General features: G+C 43.9%; 34 non-coding genes across 34 annotated transcripts; 7 read left to right on the top strand and 27 right to left on the bottom strand.

The window, feature by feature from the left end:
* Window positions 1-113: 113 nt before the first annotated feature.
* trnal-uag (transfer RNA leucine (anticodon UAG)) lies at window positions 114-195 on the bottom strand. The gene has a single exon. It is a non-coding gene; the product is annotated as a tRNA-Leu (tRNA).
* Window positions 196-840: 645 nt separating this feature from the next.
* Window positions 841-922, bottom strand: trnal-aag (transfer RNA leucine (anticodon AAG)). The gene has a single exon. It is a non-coding gene; the product is annotated as a tRNA-Leu (tRNA).
* Window positions 923-1,895: 973 nt separating this feature from the next.
* trnal-aag (transfer RNA leucine (anticodon AAG)) lies at window positions 1,896-1,977 on the bottom strand. Its single transcript has one exon. It is a non-coding gene; the product is annotated as a tRNA-Leu (tRNA).
* Window positions 1,978-2,221: 244 nt separating this feature from the next.
* On the bottom strand, window positions 2,222-2,303 carry trnal-uag (transfer RNA leucine (anticodon UAG)). Its single transcript has one exon. It is a non-coding gene; the product is annotated as a tRNA-Leu (tRNA).
* Window positions 2,304-2,529: 226 nt separating this feature from the next.
* Window positions 2,530-2,601, top strand: trnam-cau (transfer RNA methionine (anticodon CAU)). Its single transcript has one exon. It is a non-coding gene; the product is annotated as a tRNA-Met (tRNA).
* Window positions 2,602-3,274: 673 nt separating this feature from the next.
* Window positions 3,275-3,356, bottom strand: trnal-uag (transfer RNA leucine (anticodon UAG)). The gene has a single exon. It is a non-coding gene; the product is annotated as a tRNA-Leu (tRNA).
* A 226-nt stretch (window positions 3,357-3,582) lies between these two features.
* Window positions 3,583-3,654, top strand: trnam-cau (transfer RNA methionine (anticodon CAU)). Its single transcript has one exon. It is a non-coding gene; the product is annotated as a tRNA-Met (tRNA).
* Window positions 3,655-4,327: 673 nt separating this feature from the next.
* Window positions 4,328-4,409, bottom strand: trnal-uag (transfer RNA leucine (anticodon UAG)). The gene has a single exon. It is a non-coding gene; the product is annotated as a tRNA-Leu (tRNA).
* Window positions 4,410-4,635: 226 nt separating this feature from the next.
* Window positions 4,636-4,707, top strand: trnam-cau (transfer RNA methionine (anticodon CAU)). The gene has a single exon. It is a non-coding gene; the product is annotated as a tRNA-Met (tRNA).
* A 347-nt stretch (window positions 4,708-5,054) lies between these two features.
* trnal-aag (transfer RNA leucine (anticodon AAG)) lies at window positions 5,055-5,136 on the bottom strand. The gene has a single exon. It is a non-coding gene; the product is annotated as a tRNA-Leu (tRNA).
* Window positions 5,137-6,433: 1,297 nt separating this feature from the next.
* trnal-uag (transfer RNA leucine (anticodon UAG)) lies at window positions 6,434-6,515 on the bottom strand. Its single transcript has one exon. It is a non-coding gene; the product is annotated as a tRNA-Leu (tRNA).
* A 645-nt stretch (window positions 6,516-7,160) lies between these two features.
* On the bottom strand, window positions 7,161-7,242 carry trnal-aag (transfer RNA leucine (anticodon AAG)). The gene has a single exon. It is a non-coding gene; the product is annotated as a tRNA-Leu (tRNA).
* Window positions 7,243-7,486: 244 nt separating this feature from the next.
* On the bottom strand, window positions 7,487-7,568 carry trnal-uag (transfer RNA leucine (anticodon UAG)). The gene has a single exon. It is a non-coding gene; the product is annotated as a tRNA-Leu (tRNA).
* A 646-nt stretch (window positions 7,569-8,214) lies between these two features.
* trnal-aag (transfer RNA leucine (anticodon AAG)) lies at window positions 8,215-8,296 on the bottom strand. Its single transcript has one exon. It is a non-coding gene; the product is annotated as a tRNA-Leu (tRNA).
* A 244-nt stretch (window positions 8,297-8,540) lies between these two features.
* Window positions 8,541-8,622, bottom strand: trnal-uag (transfer RNA leucine (anticodon UAG)). The gene has a single exon. It is a non-coding gene; the product is annotated as a tRNA-Leu (tRNA).
* A 226-nt stretch (window positions 8,623-8,848) lies between these two features.
* Window positions 8,849-8,920, top strand: trnam-cau (transfer RNA methionine (anticodon CAU)). The gene has a single exon. It is a non-coding gene; the product is annotated as a tRNA-Met (tRNA).
* A 347-nt stretch (window positions 8,921-9,267) lies between these two features.
* On the bottom strand, window positions 9,268-9,349 carry trnal-uag (transfer RNA leucine (anticodon UAG)). The gene has a single exon. It is a non-coding gene; the product is annotated as a tRNA-Leu (tRNA).
* Window positions 9,350-9,994: 645 nt separating this feature from the next.
* Window positions 9,995-10,076, bottom strand: trnal-aag (transfer RNA leucine (anticodon AAG)). The gene has a single exon. It is a non-coding gene; the product is annotated as a tRNA-Leu (tRNA).
* A 973-nt stretch (window positions 10,077-11,049) lies between these two features.
* On the bottom strand, window positions 11,050-11,131 carry trnal-aag (transfer RNA leucine (anticodon AAG)). Its single transcript has one exon. It is a non-coding gene; the product is annotated as a tRNA-Leu (tRNA).
* A 244-nt stretch (window positions 11,132-11,375) lies between these two features.
* On the bottom strand, window positions 11,376-11,457 carry trnal-uag (transfer RNA leucine (anticodon UAG)). Its single transcript has one exon. It is a non-coding gene; the product is annotated as a tRNA-Leu (tRNA).
* A 226-nt stretch (window positions 11,458-11,683) lies between these two features.
* trnam-cau (transfer RNA methionine (anticodon CAU)) lies at window positions 11,684-11,755 on the top strand. The gene has a single exon. It is a non-coding gene; the product is annotated as a tRNA-Met (tRNA).
* A 673-nt stretch (window positions 11,756-12,428) lies between these two features.
* trnal-uag (transfer RNA leucine (anticodon UAG)) lies at window positions 12,429-12,510 on the bottom strand. The gene has a single exon. It is a non-coding gene; the product is annotated as a tRNA-Leu (tRNA).
* A 971-nt stretch (window positions 12,511-13,481) lies between these two features.
* Window positions 13,482-13,563, bottom strand: trnal-uag (transfer RNA leucine (anticodon UAG)). Its single transcript has one exon. It is a non-coding gene; the product is annotated as a tRNA-Leu (tRNA).
* Window positions 13,564-13,789: 226 nt separating this feature from the next.
* trnam-cau (transfer RNA methionine (anticodon CAU)) lies at window positions 13,790-13,861 on the top strand. The gene has a single exon. It is a non-coding gene; the product is annotated as a tRNA-Met (tRNA).
* Window positions 13,862-14,208: 347 nt separating this feature from the next.
* Window positions 14,209-14,290, bottom strand: trnal-aag (transfer RNA leucine (anticodon AAG)). The gene has a single exon. It is a non-coding gene; the product is annotated as a tRNA-Leu (tRNA).
* Window positions 14,291-15,587: 1,297 nt separating this feature from the next.
* Window positions 15,588-15,669, bottom strand: trnal-uag (transfer RNA leucine (anticodon UAG)). Its single transcript has one exon. It is a non-coding gene; the product is annotated as a tRNA-Leu (tRNA).
* Window positions 15,670-16,314: 645 nt separating this feature from the next.
* trnal-aag (transfer RNA leucine (anticodon AAG)) lies at window positions 16,315-16,396 on the bottom strand. Its single transcript has one exon. It is a non-coding gene; the product is annotated as a tRNA-Leu (tRNA).
* A 244-nt stretch (window positions 16,397-16,640) lies between these two features.
* Window positions 16,641-16,722, bottom strand: trnal-uag (transfer RNA leucine (anticodon UAG)). The gene has a single exon. It is a non-coding gene; the product is annotated as a tRNA-Leu (tRNA).
* A 646-nt stretch (window positions 16,723-17,368) lies between these two features.
* On the bottom strand, window positions 17,369-17,450 carry trnal-aag (transfer RNA leucine (anticodon AAG)). Its single transcript has one exon. It is a non-coding gene; the product is annotated as a tRNA-Leu (tRNA).
* Window positions 17,451-17,694: 244 nt separating this feature from the next.
* Window positions 17,695-17,776, bottom strand: trnal-uag (transfer RNA leucine (anticodon UAG)). The gene has a single exon. It is a non-coding gene; the product is annotated as a tRNA-Leu (tRNA).
* A 226-nt stretch (window positions 17,777-18,002) lies between these two features.
* trnam-cau (transfer RNA methionine (anticodon CAU)) lies at window positions 18,003-18,074 on the top strand. The gene has a single exon. It is a non-coding gene; the product is annotated as a tRNA-Met (tRNA).
* Window positions 18,075-18,421: 347 nt separating this feature from the next.
* Window positions 18,422-18,503, bottom strand: trnal-aag (transfer RNA leucine (anticodon AAG)). The gene has a single exon. It is a non-coding gene; the product is annotated as a tRNA-Leu (tRNA).
* Window positions 18,504-19,148: 645 nt separating this feature from the next.
* trnal-aag (transfer RNA leucine (anticodon AAG)) lies at window positions 19,149-19,230 on the bottom strand. Its single transcript has one exon. It is a non-coding gene; the product is annotated as a tRNA-Leu (tRNA).
* Window positions 19,231-19,474: 244 nt separating this feature from the next.
* trnal-uag (transfer RNA leucine (anticodon UAG)) lies at window positions 19,475-19,556 on the bottom strand. The gene has a single exon. It is a non-coding gene; the product is annotated as a tRNA-Leu (tRNA).
* Between the last annotated feature and the right edge of the window lie 280 nt (window positions 19,557-19,836).

The following is a 19,836-nucleotide window of genomic DNA, read 5'->3' as shown; positions in this document are numbered from 1 at the left end:
TTTAGTGTGAAAGGCAAAAATACTGATATTTCGGGAATGGTGGTAAGAGGACAAAACACAAACAGAAAATCAAATTCCTATACTTTGCTACAAACAAAACTGTAAGGAAGAACTGGCAGTGGTGGGACTTGAACCCACAACTCCTAAGAAACTGGACTCTAAATCCAGCGCCTTCGACCACTCGGCCAGACTACCTTAGAAGCTATTAACAGAAAGGAAATGTTTGGGCAATGTAAGTTATGTTGCGGTCTGAGGCGCAGACTTGGCGGACAAATAGGTTTCCACACCAAAATCCAGGTTCATGCTGTCCTGCCTAGCCTTGTGCATAACGTAATGAAGCCTGCTCTGATCCATGGCGAAATGTTAGACCTAATTCTTCTTCAGCGACAAGAGAGTACAGGCCAACAAATACCACTACAGCAGCAGAGTGGCACAGCGGAAGCTTGCTGGGCCCATAACCCAGAGGTCGATGGATCGAAACCATCCTCTGCTATCTCGACCTGGTTGTTTAGTAGCACAATCCTCAGTCTAGGATGTTGTTGAACTTCTACCAAGTAGTTATCTTGAAGGTTAATCATGTGAAGTTAAAAATTGTCTACTCATTGGCTTTGGCCAAGGGATTTGACCCCTTCTTCAATTAATTTACTTCACTTTAGAAAATTGGGCCATTTTTCACCATTCTTAGTCTGATTTCTCTGTGTTGTCACTGATTAAGTAGTCAGTCCCGTTTAGTGTGAAAGGCAAAAATACTGAAATTTCGGGAATGGTGGTAAGAGGACAAAACACAAACAGAAAATCAAATTCCTATACTTTGCTACAAACAAAACTGTAAGGAAGAACTGGCAGTGGTGGGATTTGAACCCACGCCTCCTGAGAGACTGGAGCCTTAATCCAGCGCCTTTGACCGCTCGGCCACACTAACTGCAAATCTTTTTCAGTAAAAATATCAGGTTTCCCCAAGAACATCCAGGTTAGTGGTGTCCAACAAAACCTTGCGCATAAGGTAATGACGCCTGCTTGTGGATCAGAGGTAAATTATCTTCAAGCCAACCAGAAACGTCCAATGGCAAACAGTTGTGGACCTCATGCTTGTTAGCATAGTAAAATAAGCATATTGTCTAAAGTCATCCACAGAATTTGTAGGATACTACTTCCATTGTCACAGAATTGGCAGTGGTGGGACTTGAATCCACTCCTCCTCAGAGACCGGAGCCTAAATCCAGCGCCTTCGACCACTCGGCCACACTACCTTAGAAGCCATTAACAGAAAGGAAATGTTTGGGCAATGTAAGTTATGTTGCGGTCTGAGGCGCAGACTTGGCGGACAAATAGGTTTCCACACCAAAATCCAGGTACATGCTGTCCTGCCTAGCCTTGTGCATAACGTAATGAAGCCTGCTCTGATCCATGGCGAAATGTTAGACCTAATTCTTCTTCAGCGACAAGAGAGTACAGGCCAACAAGTACCGCTACAGCAGCAGAGTGGCGCAGCGGAAGCGTGCTTGGCTCATAACCCAGAGGTCGATGGATCGAAACCATCCTCTGCTATCTCGACCTGGTTATTTAGTTGCACAATCCTCAGTCTAGGATGTTGTTGAACTTCTACCAAGTAGTTATTTTGAAGGTTAATCATGAGAAGTTAAAAATTGTCTACTCATTGGCTTTGGCCAAGGGATTTGACCCCTTCTTCAATTCATTTACTTCACTTTGGAAAATTGGGCCATCTTTCACCATTCTTAGTCTGATTTCTCTGTGTTGTCACTGATTAAGTAGTCAGTCCCGTTTAGTGTGAAAGGCAAAAATACTGAAATTTCGGGAATGGTGGTAAGAGGACAAAACACAAACAGAAAATCAAATTCCTATACTTTGCTACAAACAAAATTGTAAGGAAGAACTGGCAGTGGTGGGATAAGAACCCACGCCTCCTGAGAGACTGGAGCCTTAATCCAGCGCCTTTGACCGCTCGGCCACACTACCTGCAAATCTTTTTCAGTAAAAATACCAGGTTTCCCCAAGAACCGCCAGGTTAGTTGTGTCCAACAAAACCTTGCGCATAAGGTAATGACACCTGCTTGGATCAGAGGTAAATTATCTTCAAGCCAACCAGAAACGTCCAATGGCAAACAGTTGTGGACCTCATGCTTGGTAGCATAGTAAAATAAGCATATTGTCTAAAGTTATCCACAGAATTTGTAGGATACTACTTCCATTGTCACAGAATTGGCAGTGGTGGGACTTGAACCCACACCTCCTAAGAGACTGTAGTCTAAATCCAGTGCCTTCGACCACTCGACCACACTACCTTAGAAGCCTTTAACAGAAAGGAAATGTTTGGGCAATGTAATTTATGTTGCGGTCTGAGATGCAGACTTGGCAGACAAATAGGTTTCCACACCAAAATCCAGGTTCATGCTGTCATGCCTAGCCTTGTGCATAACGTAATGAAGCCTGCTCTGATCCATGGCGAAATGTTAGACCTAATTCTTCTTCAGCGACAAGAGAGTACAGGCCAACAAGTACCACTACAGCAGCAGAGTGGCGCAGCGGAAGCGTGCTGGGCCCATAACCCAGAGGTCGATGGATCGAAACCATCCTCTGCTATCTCGACCTGGTTATTTAGTAGCACAATCCTCAGTCTAGGATGTTGTTGAACTTCTACCAAGTACTTCTTTTGAAGGTTAATCATGTGAAGTTAAAAATTGTCTACTCATTGGCTGTGGCCAAGGGATTTGACCCCTTCTTCAATTCATTTACTTCACTTTGGAAAATTGGGCCATCTTTCACCATTCTTAGTCTGATTTCTCTGTGTTGTCACTGATTAAGTAGTCAGTCCCGTTTAGTGTGAAAGGCAAAAATACTGAAATTTCGGGAATGGTGGTAAGAGGACAAAACACAAACAGAAAATCAAATTCCTATACTTTGCTACAAACAAAACTGAAAGGAAGAACTGGCAGTGGTGGGATTTGAACCCACACCTCCTGAGAGACTGGAGCCTTAATCCAGCACCTTTGACCAGTCTGCCAAACTACCTGCAAATCTTTTTCAGTAAAAATATCAGGTTTCCACATGAACATCCAGGTTAGTGGTGTCCAACAAAACCTTGCGCATAAGGTAATGACGCCTGCTTGGATCAGAGGTAAATTATCTTCAAGCCAACCAGAAACGTCCAATTGCAAACAGTTGTGGACCTCATGCTTGGTAGCATAGTAAAATAAGCATATTGTCTAAAGTTATCCACAGAATTTGTAGGATACTACTTCCATTGTCACAGAATTGGCAGTGGTGGGACTTGAACCCACACCTCCTAAGAGACTGTAGTCTAAATCCAGCGCCTTCGACCACTCGACCACACTACCTTAGAAGCCTTTAACAGAAAGGAAATGTTTGGGCAATGTAATTTATGTTGCGGTCTGAGATGCAGAATTGGCAGACAAATAGGTTTCCACACCAAAATCCAGGTTCATGCTGTCATGCCTAGCCTTGTGCATAACGTAATGAAGCCTGCTCTGATCCATGGCGAAATGTTAGACCTAATTCTTCTTCAGCGACAAGAGAGTACAGGCCAACAAGTACCACTACAGCAGCAGAGTGGCGCAGCGGAAGCGTGCTGGGCCCATAACCCAGAGGTCGATGGATCGAAACCATCCTCTGCTATCTCGACCTGGTTATTTAGTAGCACAATCCTCAGTCTAGGATGTTGTTGAACTTCTACCAAGTACTTCTTTTGAAGGTTAATCATGTGAAGTTAAAAATTGTCTACTCATTGGCTGTGGCCAAGGGATTTGACCCCTTCTTCAATTCATTTACTTCACTTTGGAAAATTGGGCCATCTTTCACCATTCTTAGTCTGATTTCTCTGTGTTGTCACTGATTAAGTAGTCAGTCCCGTTTAGTGTGAAAGGCAAAAATACTGAAATTTCGGGAATGGTGGTAAGAGGACAAAACACAAACAGAAAATCAAATTCCTATACTTTGCTACAAACAAAACTGTAAGGAAGAACTGGCAGTGGTGGGATTTGAACCCACACCTCCTGAGAGACTGGAGCCTTAATCCAGCACCTTTGACCAGTCGGCCAAACTACCTGCAAATCTTTTTCAGTAAAAATATCAGGTTTCCACATGAACATCCAAGTTAGTGGTGTCCAACAAAACCTTGCGCATAAGGTAATGACGCCTGCTTGGATCAGAGGTAAATTATCTTCAAGCCAACCAGAAACGTCCAATGGCAAACAGTTGTGGACCTCATGCTTGTTAGCATAGTAAAATAAGCATATTGTCTAAAGTCATCCACAGAATTTTTAGGATACTACTTCCATTTCCACAGAATTGGCAGTGGTGGGACTTGAACCGACGCCTCCTAAGAGACTGGAGCCTAAATCCAGCGCCTTCGACCACTCGGCCACACTACCTTAGAAGCCGTGAACAGAAAGGAAATGTTTGGGCAATGTAAGTTATGTTGCGGTCCGAGGCGCAGACTTGGCGGACAAATAGGTTTCCACACCAAAATCCAGGTTCATGCTGTCCTGCCTAGCCTTGTGCATAACGTAATGAAGCCTGCTCTGATCCATGGCGAAATGTTAGACCTAATTCTTCTTCAGCGACAAGAGAGTACAGGCCAACAAGTACCACTACAGCAGCAGAGTGGCGCAGCGGAAGCGTGCTGGGCCCATAACCCAGAGGTCGATGGATCGAAACCATCCTCTGCTATCTCGACCTGGTTGTTTAGTAGCACAATCCTCAGTCTAGGATGTTGTTGAACTTCTACCAAGTACTTCTTTTGAAGGTTAATCATGTGAAGTTAAAAATGGTCTACTCATTGGCTGTGGCCAAGGGATTTGATCCCTTCTTCAATTAATTTACTTCACTTTGGAAAATTGGGCCATCTTTCACCATTCTTAGTCTGATTTCTCTGTGTTGTCACTGATTAAGTAGTCAGTCCCGTTTAGTGTGAAAGGCAAAAATACTGAAATTTCGGGAATGGTGGTAAGAGGACAAAACACAAACAGAAAATCAAATTCCTATACTTTGCTACAAACAAAACTGTAAGGAAGAACTGTCAGTGGTGGGATTTGAACCCACGCCTCCTGAGAGACTGGAGCCTTACTCCAGCGCCTTTGACCGCTCGGCCACACTACCTGCAAACCTTTTTCAGTAAAAATATCAGGTTTCCCCAAGAACATCCAGGTTAGTGGTGTCCAACAAAACCTTGCACATAAGGTAATGATGCCTGCTTGGATCAGAGGTAAATTATCTTCAAGCCAACCAGAAACGTCCAATGGCAAACAGTTGTGGACCTCATGCTTGTTAGCATAGTAAAATAAGTATATTGTCTTAAGTCATCCACAGAATTTGTAGGATACTACTTCCATTGTCACAGAATTGGCAGTGTTTGGCCTTAAACCCACGCCTCCTAAGAGACTGGAGCCTAAATCCAGCGCCTTCGACCACTCAGCCACACTACCTTAAAAGCCATTAACAGAAAGGAAATGTTTGGGCAATGTAAGTTATGTTGCGGTCTGAGGCGCAGACTTGGCGGACAAATAGGTTTCCACACCAAAATCCAGGTACATGCTGTCCTGCCTAGCCTTGTGCATAACGTAATGAAGCCTGCTCTGATCCATGGCGAAATGTTAGACCTAATTCTTCTTCAGCGACAAGAGAGTACAGGCCAACAAGTACCGCTACAGCAGCAGAGTGGCGCAGCGGAAGCGTGCTTGGCCCATAACCCAGAGGTCGATGGATCAAAACCATCCTCTGCTATCTCGACCTGGTTATTTAGTTGCACAATCCTCAGTCTAGGATGTTGTTGAACTTCTACCAAGTAGTTATTTTGAAGGTTAATCATGTGAAGTTAAAAATTGTCTACTCATTGGCTTTGGCCAAGGGATTTGACCCCTTCTTCAATTCATTTACTTCACTTTGGAAAATTGGAGCATCTTTCACCATTCTTAGTCTGATTTCTCTGTGTTGTCACTGATTAAGTAGTCAGTCCCGTTTAGTGTGAAAGGCAAAAATACTGAAATTTCGGGAATGGTGGTAAGAGGACAAAACACAAACAGAAAATCAAATTCCTATACTTTGCTACAAACAAAATTGTAAGGAAGAACTGGCAGTGGTGGGATAAGAACCCACGCCTCCTGAGAGACTGGAGCCTTAATCCAGCGTCTTTGACCGCTCGGCCACACTACCTGCAAATCTTTTTCAGTAAAAATACCAGGTTTCCCCAAGATCCGCCAGGTTAGTTGTGTCCAACAAAACCTTGCGCATAAGGTAATGACAACTGCTTGGAACAGAGGTAAATTATCTTCAAGCCAACCAGAAAAGTCCAATGGCAAAAAGTTGTGGACCTCATGCTTGTTAGCATAGTAAAATAAGCATATTGTCTAAAGTCATCCACAGAATTTTTAGGATACTACTTCCATTTCCACAGAATTAGCAGTGGTGGGACTTGAACCGACGCCTCCTAAGAGACTGGAGCCTAAATCCAGCGCCTTCGACCACTCAGCCACACTACCTTAGAAGCCATGAACAGAAAGGAAATGTTTGGGCAATGTAAGTTATGTTGCGGTCTGAGGCGCAGACTTGGCGGACAAATAGGTTTCCACACCAAAATCCAGGTTCATGCTGTCCTGCCTAGCCTTGTGCATAACGTAATGAAGCCTGCTCTGATCCATGGCGAAATGTTAGACCTAATTCTTCTTCATCGACAAGAGAGTACAGGCCAACAAGTACTACTACGGCAGCAGAGTGGCGCAGCGGAAGCGTGCTGGGCCCATAACCTAGAGGTTGATGGATCGAAACCATCCTCTGCTATCTTGACCTGGTTATTTAGCAGCACAATCCTCAGTCTAGGATGTTGTTGAACTTCTACCAAGTAGTTATCTTGAAGGTTAATCATGTGAAGTTAAAAATTGTCTACTCATTGGCTTTGGCCAAGGGATTTGACCCCTTCTTCAATTAATTTACTTCACTTTGGAAAATTGGGCCATCTTTCACCATTCTTAGTCTGATTTCTCTGTGTTGTCACTGATTAAGTAGTCAGTCCCGTTTAGTGTGTAAGGCAAAAATACTGAAATTTCGGGAATGGTGGTAAGAGGACAAAACACAAACAGAAAATCAAATTCCTATACTTTGCTACAAACAAAACTGTAAGGAAGAACTGGCAGTGGTGGGATTTGAACCCACACCTCCTGAGAGACTGGAGCCTTAATCCAGCGCCTTTGACCAGTCGGCCAAACTACCTGCAAATCTTTTTCAGTAAAAATATCAGGTTTCCACATGAACATCCAGGTTAGTGGTGTCCAACAAAACCTTGCGCATAAGGTAATGACGCCTGCTTGGATCAGAGGTAAATTATCTTCAAGCCAACCAGAAACGTCCAATGGCAAACAGTTGTGGACCTCATGCTTGTTAGCATAGTAAAATAAGCATATTGTCTAAAGTCATCCACAGAATTTTTAGGATACTACTTCCATTTCCACAGAATTGGCAGTGGTGGGACTTGAACCGACGCCCCCTAAGAGACTGGAGCCTAAATCCAGCGCCTTCGACCACTCGGCCACACTACCTTAGAAGCCGTGAACAGAAAGGAAATGTTTGGGCAATGTAAGTTATGTTGCGGTCTGAGGCGCAGACTTGGCGGACAAATAGGTTTCCACACCAAAATCCAGGTTCATGCTGTCCTGCCTAGCCTTGTGCATAACGTAATGAAGCCTGCTCTGATCCATGGCGAAATGTTAGACCTAATTCTTCTTCAGCGACAAGAGAGTACAGGCCAACAAGTACCACTACGGCAGCAGAGTGGCGCAGCGGAAGCGTGCTGGGCCGATAACCTAGAGGTTGATGGATCGAAACCATCCTCTGCTATCTTGACCTGGTTATTTAGCAGCACAATCCTCAGTCTAGGATGTTGTTGAACTTCTACCAAGTAGTTCTTTTGAAGGTTAATCATGTGAAGTTAAAAATTGTCTACTCATTGACTGTGGCCAAGGGATTTAAACCCCTTCTTCAATTCATTTACTTCACTTTGGAAAATTGGGCCATCTTTCACCATTCTTAGTCTGATTTCTCTGTGTTGTCACTGATTAAGTAGTCAGTCCCGTTTAGTGTGAAAGGCAAAAATACTGATATTTCGGGAATGGTGGTAAGAGGACAAAACACAAACAGAAAATCAAATTCCTATACTTTGCTACAAACAAAACTGTAAGGAAGAACTGGCAGTGGTGGGATTTGAACCCACGCCTCCTGAGAGACTGGAGCCTTAATCCAGCGCCTTTGACCGCTCGGCCACACTACCTGCAAATATTTTTCAGTAAAAATATCAGGTTTCCACAAGAACATCCGGGTTAGTGGTGTCCAACAAAACCTTGCGCATAAGGTAATAATGCCTGCTTGGATCAGAGGTAAATTATCTTCAAGCCAACCAGAAACGTCCAATGGCAAACAGTTGTGGACCTCATGCTTGTTAGCATAGTAAAATAAGCATATTGTCTAAAGTCATGCACAGAATTTGTAGGACACTACTTCCATTGTCACAGAATTGGCAGTGGTGGGACTTGAACCCACAACTCCTAAGAAACTGGAGCCTAAATCCAGCGCCTTCGACCACTCGGCCAGACTACCTTAGAAGCTATTAACAGAAAGGAAATGTTTGGGCAATGTAAGTTATGTTGCGGTCTGAGGCGCAGACTTGGCGGACAAATAGGTTTCCACACCAAAATCCAGGTACATGCTGTCCTGCCTAGCCTTGTGCATAACGTAATGAAGCCTGCTCTGATCCATGGCGAAATGTTAGACCTAATTCTTCTTCAGCGACAAGAGAGTACAGGCCAACAAGTACCACTACAGCAGCAGAGTGGCGCAGCGGAAGCGTGCTGGGCCCATAACCCAGAGGTCGATGGATCGAAACCATCCTCTGCTATCTCGACCTGGTTATTTAGTAGCACAATCCTCAGTCTAGGATGTTGTTGAACTTCTACCAAGTAGTTCTTTTGAAGGTTAATCATGTGAAGTTAACAATTGTCTACTCATTGGCTGTGGCCAAGGGATTTGACCCCTTCTTCAATTAATTTACTTAACTTTGGAAAATTGGAACATCTTTCATCATTCTTAGTCTGATTTCTCTGTGTTGTCACTGATTAAGTAGTCAGTCCCGTTTAGTGTGAAAGGCAAAAATACTGATATTTCGGGAATGGTGGTAAGAGGACAAAACACAAACAGAAAATCAAATTCCTATACTTTGCTACAAACAAAACTGTAAGGAAGAACTGGCAGTGGTGGGACTTGAACCCACAACTCCTAAGAAACTGGACTCTAAATCCAGCGCCTTCGACCACTCGGCCAGACTACCTTAGAAGCTATTAACAGAAAGGAAATGTTTGGGCAATGTAAGTTATGTTGCGGTCTGAGGCGCAGACTTGGCGGACAAATAGGTTTCCACACCAAAATCCAGGTTCATGCTGTCCTGCCTAGCCTTGTGCATAACGTAATGAAGCCTGCTCTGATCCATGGCGAAATGTTAGACCTAATTCTTCTTCAGCGACAAGAGAGTACAGGCCAACAAATACCACTACAGCAGCAGAGTGGCACAGCGGAAGCTTGCTGGGCCCATAACCCAGAGGTCGATGGATCGAAACCATCCTCTGCTATCTCGACCTGGTTGTTTAGTAGCACAATCCTCAGTCTAGGATGTTGTTGAACTTCTACCAAGTAGTTATCTTGAAGGTTAATCATGTGAAGTTAAAAATTGTCTACTCATTGGCTTTGGCCAAGGGATTTGACCCCTTCTTCAATTAATTTACTTCACTTTAGAAAATTGGGCCATTTTTCACCATTCTTAGTCTGATTTCTCTGTGTTGTCACTGATTAAGTAGTCAGTCCCGTTTAGTGTGAAAGGCAAAAATACTGAAATTTCGGGAATGGTGGTAAGAGGACAAAACACAAACAGAAAATCAAATTCCTATACTTTGCTACAAACAAAACTGTAAGGAAGAACTGGCAGTGGTGGGATTTGAACCCACGCCTCCTGAGAGACTGGAGCCTTAATCCAGCGCCTTTGACCGCTCGGCCACACTAACTGCAAATCTTTTTCAGTAAAAATATCAGGTTTCCCCAAGAACATCCAGGTTAGTGGTGTCCAACAAAACCTTGCGCATAAGGTAATGACGCCTGCTTGTGGATCAGAGGTAAATTATCTTCAAGCCAACCAGAAACGTCCAATGGCAAACAGTTGTGGACCTCATGCTTGTTAGCATAGTAAAATAAGCATATTGTCTAAAGTCATCCACAGAATTTGTAGGATACTACTTCCATTGTCACAGAATTGGCAGTGGTGGGACTTGAATCCACTCCTCCTCAGAGACCGGAGCCTAAATCCAGCGCCTTCGACCACTCGGCCACACTACCTTAGAAGCCATTAACAGAAAGGAAATGTTTGGGCAATGTAAGTTATGTTGCGGTCTGAGGCGCAGACTTGGCGGACAAATAGGTTTCCACACCAAAATCCAGGTACATGCTGTCCTGCCTAGCCTTGTGCATAACGTAATGAAGCCTGCTCTGATCCATGGCGAAATGTTAGACCTAATTCTTCTTCAGCGACAAGAGAGTACAGGCCAACAAGTACCGCTACAGCAGCAGAGTGGCGCAGCGGAAGCGTGCTTGGCTCATAACCCAGAGGTCGATGGATCGAAACCATCCTCTGCTATCTCGACCTGGTTATTTAGTTGCACAATCCTCAGTCTAGGATGTTGTTGAACTTCTACCAAGTAGTTATTTTGAAGGTTAATCATGAGAAGTTAAAAATTGTCTACTCATTGGCTTTGGCCAAGGGATTTGACCCCTTCTTCAATTCATTTACTTCACTTTGGAAAATTGGGCCATCTTTCACCATTCTTAGTCTGATTTCTCTGTGTTGTCACTGATTAAGTAGTCAGTCCCGTTTAGTGTGAAAGGCAAAAATACTGAAATTTCGGGAATGGTGGTAAGAGGACAAAACACAAACAGAAAATCAAATTCCTATACTTTGCTACAAACAAAATTGTAAGGAAGAACTGGCAGTGGTGGGATAAGAACCCACGCCTCCTGAGAGACTGGAGCCTTAATCCAGCGCCTTTGACCGCTCGGCCACACTACCTGCAAATCTTTTTCAGTAAAAATACCAGGTTTCCCCAAGAACCGCCAGGTTAGTTGTGTCCAACAAAACCTTGCGCATAAGGTAATGACACCTGCTTGGATCAGAGGTAAATTATCTTCAAGCCAACCAGAAACGTCCAATGGCAAACAGTTGTGGACCTCATGCTTGGTAGCATAGTAAAATAAGCATATTGTCTAAAGTTATCCACAGAATTTGTAGGATACTACTTCCATTGTCACAGAATTGGCAGTGGTGGGACTTGAACCCACACCTCCTAAGAGACTGTAGTCTAAATCCAGCGCCTTCGACCACTCGACCACACTACCTTAGAAGCCTTTAACAGAAAGGAAATGTTTGGGCAATGTAATTTATGTTGCGGTCTGAGATGCAGACTTGGCAGACAAATAGGTTTCCACACCAAAATCCAGGTTCATGCTGTCATGCCTAGCCTTGTGCATAACGTAATGAAGCCTGCTCTGATCCATGGCGAAATGTTAGACCTAATTCTTCTTCAGCGACAAGAGAGTACAGGCCAACAAGTACCACTACAGCAGCAGAGTGGCGCAGCGGAAGCGTGCTGGGCCCATAACCCAGAGGTCGATGGATCGAAACCATCCTCTGCTATCTCGACCTGGTTATTTAGTAGCACAATCCTCAGTCTAGGATGTTGTTGAACTTCTACCAAGTACTTCTTTTGAAGGTTAATCATGTGAAGTTAAAAATTGTCTACTCATTGGCTGTGGCCAAGGGATTTGACCCCTTCTTCAATTCATTTACTTCACTTTGGAAAATTGGGCCATCTTTCACCATTCTTAGTCTGATTTCTCTGTGTTGTCACTGATTAAGTAGTCAGTCCCGTTTAGTGTGAAAGGCAAAAATACTGAAATTTCGGGAATGGTGGTAAGAGGACAAAACACAAACAGAAAATCAAATTCCTATACTTTGCTACAAACAAAACTGAAAGGAAGAACTGGCAGTGGTGGGATTTGAACCCACACCTCCTGAGAGACTGGAGCCTTAATCCAGCACCTTTGACCAGTCTGCCAAACTACCTGCAAATCTTTTTCAGTAAAAATATCAGGTTTCCACATGAACATCCAGGTTAGTGGTGTCCAACAAAACCTTGCGCATAAGGTAATGACGCCTGCTTGGATCAGAGGTAAATTATCTTCAAGCCAACCAGAAACGTCCAATGGCAAACAGTTGTGGACCTCATGCTTGGTAGCATAGTAAAATAAGCATATTGTCTAAAGTTATCCACAGAATTTGTAGGATACTACTTCCATTGTCACAGAATTGGCAGTGGTGGGACTTGAACCCACACCTCCTAAGAGACTGTAGTCTAAATCCAGCGCCTTCGACCACTCGACCACACTACCTTAGAAGCCTTTAACAGAAAGGAAATGTTTGGGCAATGTAATTTATGTTGCGGTCTGAGATGCAGAATTGGCAGACAAATAGGTTTCCACACCAAAATCCAGGTTCATGCTGTCATGCCTAGCCTTGTGCATAACGTAATGAAGCCTGCTCTGATCCATGGCGAAATGTTAGACCTAATTCTTCTTCAGCGACAAGAGAGTACAGGCCAACAAGTACCACTACAGCAGCAGAGTGGCGCAGCAGAAGCGTGCTGGGCCCATAACCCAGAGGTCGATGGATCGAAACCATCCTCTGCTATCTCGACCTGGTTATTTAGTAGCACAATCCTCAGTCTAGGATGTTGTTGAACTTCTACCAAGTACTTCTTTTGAAGGTTAATCATGTGAAGTTAAAAATTGTCTACTCATTGGCTGTGGCCAAGGGATTTGACCCCTTCTTCAATTCATTTACTTCACTTTGGAAAATTGGGCCATCTTTCACCATTCTTAGTCTGATTTCTCTGTGTTGTCACTGATTAAGTAGTCAGTCCCGTTTAGTGTGAAAGGCAAAAATACTGAAATTTCGGGAATGGTGGTAAGAGGACAAAACACAAACAGAAAATCAAATTCCTATACTTTGCTACAAACAAAACTGTAAGGAAGAACTGGCAGTGGTGGGATTTGAACCCACACCTCCTGAGAGACTGGAGCCTTAATCCAGCACCTTTGACCAGTCGGCCAAACTACCTGCAAATCTTTTTCAGTAAAAATATCAGGTTTCCACATGAACATCCAAGTTAGTGGTGTCCAACAAAACCTTGCGCATAAGGTAATGACGCCTGCTTGGATCAGAGGTAAATTATCTTCAAGCCAACCAGAAACGTCCAATGGCAAACAGTTGTGGACCTCATGCTTGTTAGCATAGTAAAATAAGCATATTGTCTAAAGTCATCCACAGAATTTTTAGGATACTACTTCCATTTCCACAGAATTGGCAGTGGTGGGACTTGAACCGACGCCTCCTAAGAGACTGGAGCCTAAATCCAGCGCCTTCGACCACTCGGCCACACTACCTTAGAAGCCGTGAACAGAAAGGAAATGTTTGGGCAATGTAAGTTATGTTGCGGTCCGAGGCGCAGACTTGGCGGACAAATAGGTTTCCACACCAAAATCCAGGTTCATGCTGTCCTGCCTAGCCTTGTGCATAACGTAATGAAGCCTGCTCTGATCCATGGCGAAATGTTAGACCTAATTCTTCTTCAGCGACAAGAGAGTACAGGCCAACAAGTACCACTACAGCAGCAGAGTGGCGCAGCGGAAGCGTGCTGGGCCCATAACCCAGAGGTCGATGGATCGAAACCATCCTCTGCTATCTCGACCTGGTTGTTTAGTAGCACAATCCTCAGTCTAGGATGTTGTTGAACTTCTACCAAGTACTTCTTTTGAAGGTTAATCATGTGAAGTTAAAAATGGTCTACTCATTGGCTGTGGCCAAGGGATTTGATCCCTTCTTCAATTAATTTACTTCACTTTGGAAAATTGGGCCATCTTTCACCATTCTTAGTCTGATTTCTCTGTGTTGTCACTGATTAAGTAGTCAGTCCCGTTTAGTGTGAAAGGCAAAAATACTGAAATTTCGGGAATGGTGGTAAGAGGACAAAACACAAACAGAAAATCAAATTCCTATACTTTGCTACAAACAAAACTGTAAGGAAGAACTGTCAGTGGTGGGATTTGAACCCACGCCTCCTGAGAGACTGGAGCCTTAATCCAGCGCCTTTGACCGCTCGGCCACACTACCTGCAAACCTTTTTCAGTAAAAATATCAGGTTTCCCCAAGAACATCCAGGTTAGTGGTGTCCAACAAAACCTTGCACATAAGGTAATGATGCCTGCTTGGATCAGAGGTAAATTATCTTCAAGCCAACCAGAAACGTCCAATGGCAAACAGTTGTGGACCTCATGCTTGTTAGCATAGTAAAATAAGTATATTGTCTTAAGTCATCCACAGAATTTGTAGGATACTACTTCCATTGTCACAGAATTGGCAGTGTTTGGCCTTAAACCCACGCCTCCTAAGAGACTGGAGCCTAAATCCAGCGCCTTCGACCACTCAGCCACACTACCTTAAAAGCCATTAACAGAAAGGAAATGTTTGGGCAATGTAAGTTATGTTGCGGTCTGAGGCGCAGACTTGGCGGACAAATAGGTTTCCACACCAAAATCCAGGTACATGCTGTCCTGCCTAGCCTTGTGCATAACGTAATGAAGCCTGCTCTGATCCATGGCGAAATGTTAGACCTAATTCTTCTTCAGCGACAAGAGAGTACAGGCCAACAAGTACCGCTACAGCAGCAGAGTGGCGCAGCGGAAGCGTGCTTGGCCCATAACCCAGAGGTCGATGGATCGAAACCATCCTCTGCTATCTCGACCTGGTTATTTAGTTGCACAATCCTCAGTCTAGGATGTTGTTGAACTTCTACCAAGTAGTTATTTTGAAGGTTAATCATGTGAAGTTAAAAATTGTCTACTCATTGGCTTTGGCCAAGGGATTTGACCCCTTCTTCAATTCATTTACTTCACTTTGGAAAATTGGAGCATCTTTCACCATTCTTAGTCTGATTTCTCTGTGTTGTCACTGATTAAGTAGTCAGTCCCGTTTAGTGTGAAAGGCAAAAATACTGAAATTTCGGGAATGGTGGTAAGAGGACAAAACACAAACAGAAAATCAAATTCCTATACTTTGCTACAAACAAAATTGTAAGGAAGAACTGGCAGTGGTGGGATAAGAACCCACGCCTCCTGAGAGACTGGAGCCTTAATCCAGCGTCTTTGACCGCTCGGCCACACTACCTGCAAATCTTTTTCAGTAAAAATACCAGGTTTCCCCAAGATCCGCCAGGTTAGTTGTGTCCAACAAAACCTTGCGCATAAGGTAATGACAACTGCTTGGAACAGAGGTAAATTATCTTCAAGCCAACCAGAAAAGTCCAATGGCAAACAGTTGTGGACCTCATGCTTGTTAGCATAGTAAAATAAGCATATTGTCTAAAGTCATCCACAGAATTTTTAGGATACTACTTCCATTTCCACAGAATTAGCAGTGGTGGGACTTGAACCGACGCCTCCTAAGAGACTGGAGCCTAAATCCAGCGCCTTCGACCACTCAGCCACACTACCTTAGAAGCCATGAACAGAAAGGAAATGTTTGGGCAATGTAAGTTATGTTGCGGTCTGAGGCGCAGACTTGGCGGACAAATAGGTTTCCACACCAAAATCCAGGTTCATGCTGTCCTGCCTAGCCTTGTGCATAACGTAATGAAGCCTGCTCTGATCCATGGCGAAATGTTAGACCTAATTCTTCTTCATCGACAAGAGAGTACAGGCCAACAAGTACTACTACGGCAGCAGAGTGGCGCAGCGGAAGCGTGCTGGGCCCATAACCTAGAGGTTGATGGATCGAAACCATCCTCTGCTATCTTGACCTGGTTATTTAGCAGCACAATCCTCAGTCTAGGATGTTGTTGAACTTCTACCAAGTAGTTATCTTGAAGGTTAATCATGTGAAGTTAAAAATTGTCTACTCATTGGCTTTGGCCAAGGGATTTGACCCCTTCTTCAATTAATTTACTTCACTTTGGAAAATTGGGCCATCTTTCACCATTCTTAGTCTGATTTCTCTGTGTTGTCACTGATTAAGTAGTCAGTCCCGTTTAGTGTGTAAGGCAAAAATACTGAAATTTCGGGAATGGTGGTAAGAGGACAAAACACAAACAGAAAATCAAATTCCTATACTTTGCTACAAACAAAACTGTAAGGAAGAACTGGCAGTGGTGGGATTTGAACCCACACCTCCTGAGAGACTGGAGCCTTAATCCAGCGCCTTTGACCAGTCGGCCAAACTACCTGCAAATCTTTTTCAGTAAAAATATCAGGTTTCCACATGAACATCCAGGTTAGTGGTGTCCAACAAAACCTTGCGCATAAGGTAATGACGCCTGCTTGGATCAGAGGTAAATTATCTTCAAGCCAACCAGAAACGTCCAATGGCAAACAGTTGTGGACCTCATGCTTGTTAGCATAGTAAAATAAGCATATTGTCTAAAGTCATCCACAGAATTTTTAGGATACTACTTCCATTTCCACAGAATTGGCAGTGGTGGGACTTGAACCGACGCCCCCTAAGAGACTGGAGCCTAAATCCAGCGCCTTCGACCACTCGGCCACACTACCTTAGAAGCCGTGAACAGAAAGGAAATGTTTGGGCAATGTAAGTTATGTTGCGGTCTGAGGCGCAGACTTGGCGGACAAATAGGTTTCCACACCAAAATCCAGGTTCATGCTGTCCTGCCTAGCCTTGTGCATAACGTAATGAAGCCTGCTCTGATCCATGGCGAAATGTTAGACCTAATTCTTCTTCAGCGACAAGAGAGTACAGGCCAACAAGTACCACTACGGCAGCAGAGTGGCGCAGCGGAAGCGTGCTGGGCCGATAACCTAGAGGTTGATGGATCGAAACCATCCTCTGCTATCTTGACCTGGTTATTTAGCAGCACAATCCTCAGTCTAGGATGTTGTTGAACTTCTACCAAGTAGTTCTTTTGAAGGTTAATCATGTGAAGTTAAAAATTGTCTACTCATTGACTGTGGCCAAGGGATTTAAACCCCTTCTTCAATTCATTTACTTCACTTTGGAAAATTGGGCCATCTTTCACCATTCTTAGTCTGATTTCTCTGTGTTGTCACTGATTAAGTAGTCAGTCCCGTTTAGTGTGAAAGGCAAAAATACTGATATTTCGGGAATGGTGGTAAGAGGACAAAACACAAACAGAAAATCAAATTCCTATACTTTGCTACAAACAAAACTGTAAGGAAGAACTGGCAGTGGTGGGATTTGAACCCACGCCTCCTGAGAGACTGGAGCCTTAATCCAGCGCCTTTGACCGCTCGGCCACACTACCTGCAAATATTTTTCAGTAAAAATATCAGGTTTCCACAAGAACATCCGGGTTAGTGGTGTCCAACAAAACCTTGCGCATAAGGTAATAATGCCTGCTTGGATCAGAGGTAAATTATCTTCAAGCCAACCAGAAACGTCCAATGGCAAACAGTTGTGGACCTCATGCTTGTTAGCATAGTAAAATAAGCATATTGTCTAAAGTCATCCACAGAATTTGTAGGACACTACTTCCATTGTCACAAAATTGGCAGTGGTGGGACTTGAACCCACAACTCCTAAGAAACTGGAGCCTAAATCCAGCGCCTTCGACCACTCGGCCAGACTACCTTAGAAGCTATTAACAGAAAGGAAATGTTTGGGCAATGTAAGTTATGTTGCGGTCTGAGGCGCAGACTTGGCGGACAAATAGGTTTCCACACCAAAATCCAGGTACATGCTGTCCTGCCTAGCCTTGTGCATAACGTAATGAAGCCTGCTCTGATCCATGGCGAAATGTTAGACCTAATTCTTCTTCAGCGACAAGAGAGTACAGGCCAACAAGTACCACTACAGCAGCAGAGTGGCGCAGCGGAAGCGTGCTGGGCCCATAACCCAGAGGTCGATGGATCGAAACCATCCTCTGCTATCTCGACCTGGTTATTTAGTAGCACAATCCTCAGTCTAGGATGTTGTTGAACTTCTACCAAGTAGTTCTTTTGAAGGTTAATCATGTGAAGTTAACAATTGTCTACTCATTGGCTGTGGCCAAGGGATTTGACCCCTTCTTCAATTAATTTACTTCACTTTGGAAAATTGGGCCATCTTTCATCATTCTTAGTCTGATTTCTCTGTGTTGTCACTGATTAAGTAGTCAGTCCCGTTTAGTGTGAAAGGCAAAAATACTGATATTTCGGGAATGGTGGTAAGAGGACAAAACACAAACAGAAAATCAAATTCCTATACTTTGCTACAAACAAAACTGTAAGGAAGAACTGGCAGTGGTGGGATTTGAACCCACGCCTCCTGAGAGACTGGAGCCTTAATCCAGCGCCTTTGACCGATCGGCCACACTACCTTAGAAGCCATTAACAGAAAGGAAATGTTTGGGCAATGTAAGTTATGTTGCGGTCTGAGGCGCAGACTTGGCGGACAAATAGGTTTCCACACCAAAATCCAGGTACATGCTGTCCTGCCTAGCCTTGTGCATAACATAATGAAGCCTGCTCTGATCCATGGCGAAATGTTAGACCTAATTCTTCTTCAGCGACAAGAGAGTACAAGCCAACAACTACCACTACAGCAGCAGAGTGGCGCAGCGGAAGAGTGCTTGGCTCATAACCCAGAGGTCGATGGATCGAAACCATCCTCTGCTATCTCGACCTAGTTATTTAGTTGCACAATCCTCAGTCTAGGATGTTGTTGAACTTCTACCAAGTAGTTATCTTGAAGGTTAATCATGTGAAGTTAAAAATTGTCTACTCATTGGCTTTGGCCAAGGGATTTGACCCCTTCTTCAATTAATTTACTTCACTTTGGAAAATTGGGCCATCTTTCACCATTCTTAGTCTGATTTCTCTGTGTTGTCACTGATTAAGTAGTCAGTCCCGTTTAGTGTGTAAGGCAAAAATACTGAAATTTCGGGAATGGTGGTAAGAGGACAAAACACAAACAGAAAATCAAATTCCTATACTTTGCTACAAACAAAACTGTAAGGAAGAACTGGCAGTGGTGGGATTTGAACCCACACCTCCTGAGAGACTGGAGCCTTAATCCAGCGCCTTTGACCAGTCGGCCAAACTACCTGCAAATCTTTTTCAGTAAAAATATCAGGTTTCCACATGAACATCCAGGTTAGTGGTGTCCAACAAAACCTTGCGCATAAGGTAATGACGCCTGCTTGGATCAGAGGTAAATTATCTTCAAGCCAACCAGAAACGTCCAATGGCAAACAGTTGTGGACCTCATGCTTGTTAGCATAGTAAAATAAGCATATTGTCTAAAGTCATCCACAGAATTTGTAGGACACTACTTCCATTGTCACAGAATTGGCAGTGGTGGGACTTGAACCCACAACTCCTAAGAAACTGGAGCCTAAATCCAGCGCCTTCGACCACTCGGCCAGACTACCTTAGAAGCTATTAACAGAAAGGAAATGTTTGGGCAATGTAAGTTATGTTGCGGTCTGAGGCGCAGACTTGGCGGACAAATAGGTTTCCACACCAAAATCCAGGTACATGCTGTCCTGCCTAGCCTTGTGCATAACGTAATGAAGCCTGCTCTGATCCATGGCGAAATGTTAGACCTAATTCTTCTTCAGCGACAAGAGAGTACAGGCCAACAAGTACCACTACAGCAGCAGAGTGGCGCAGCGGAAGCGTGCTGGAACCATAACCCAGAGGTCGATGGAT

The sequence above is a fragment of the Leptonotus elevatus genome, chromosome 2 (genome assembly GCF_054856555.1).
Source record: "Leptonotus elevatus isolate MCC_2025b chromosome 2, RoL_Lele_1.0, whole genome shotgun sequence".
Lineage (NCBI taxonomy): Eukaryota > Metazoa > Chordata > Actinopteri > Syngnathiformes > Syngnathidae > Leptonotus > Leptonotus elevatus.
The sequence above is the reverse complement of the archived record's forward strand: the minus strand, read 5'-3'. Positions and strand labels throughout refer to the sequence as shown.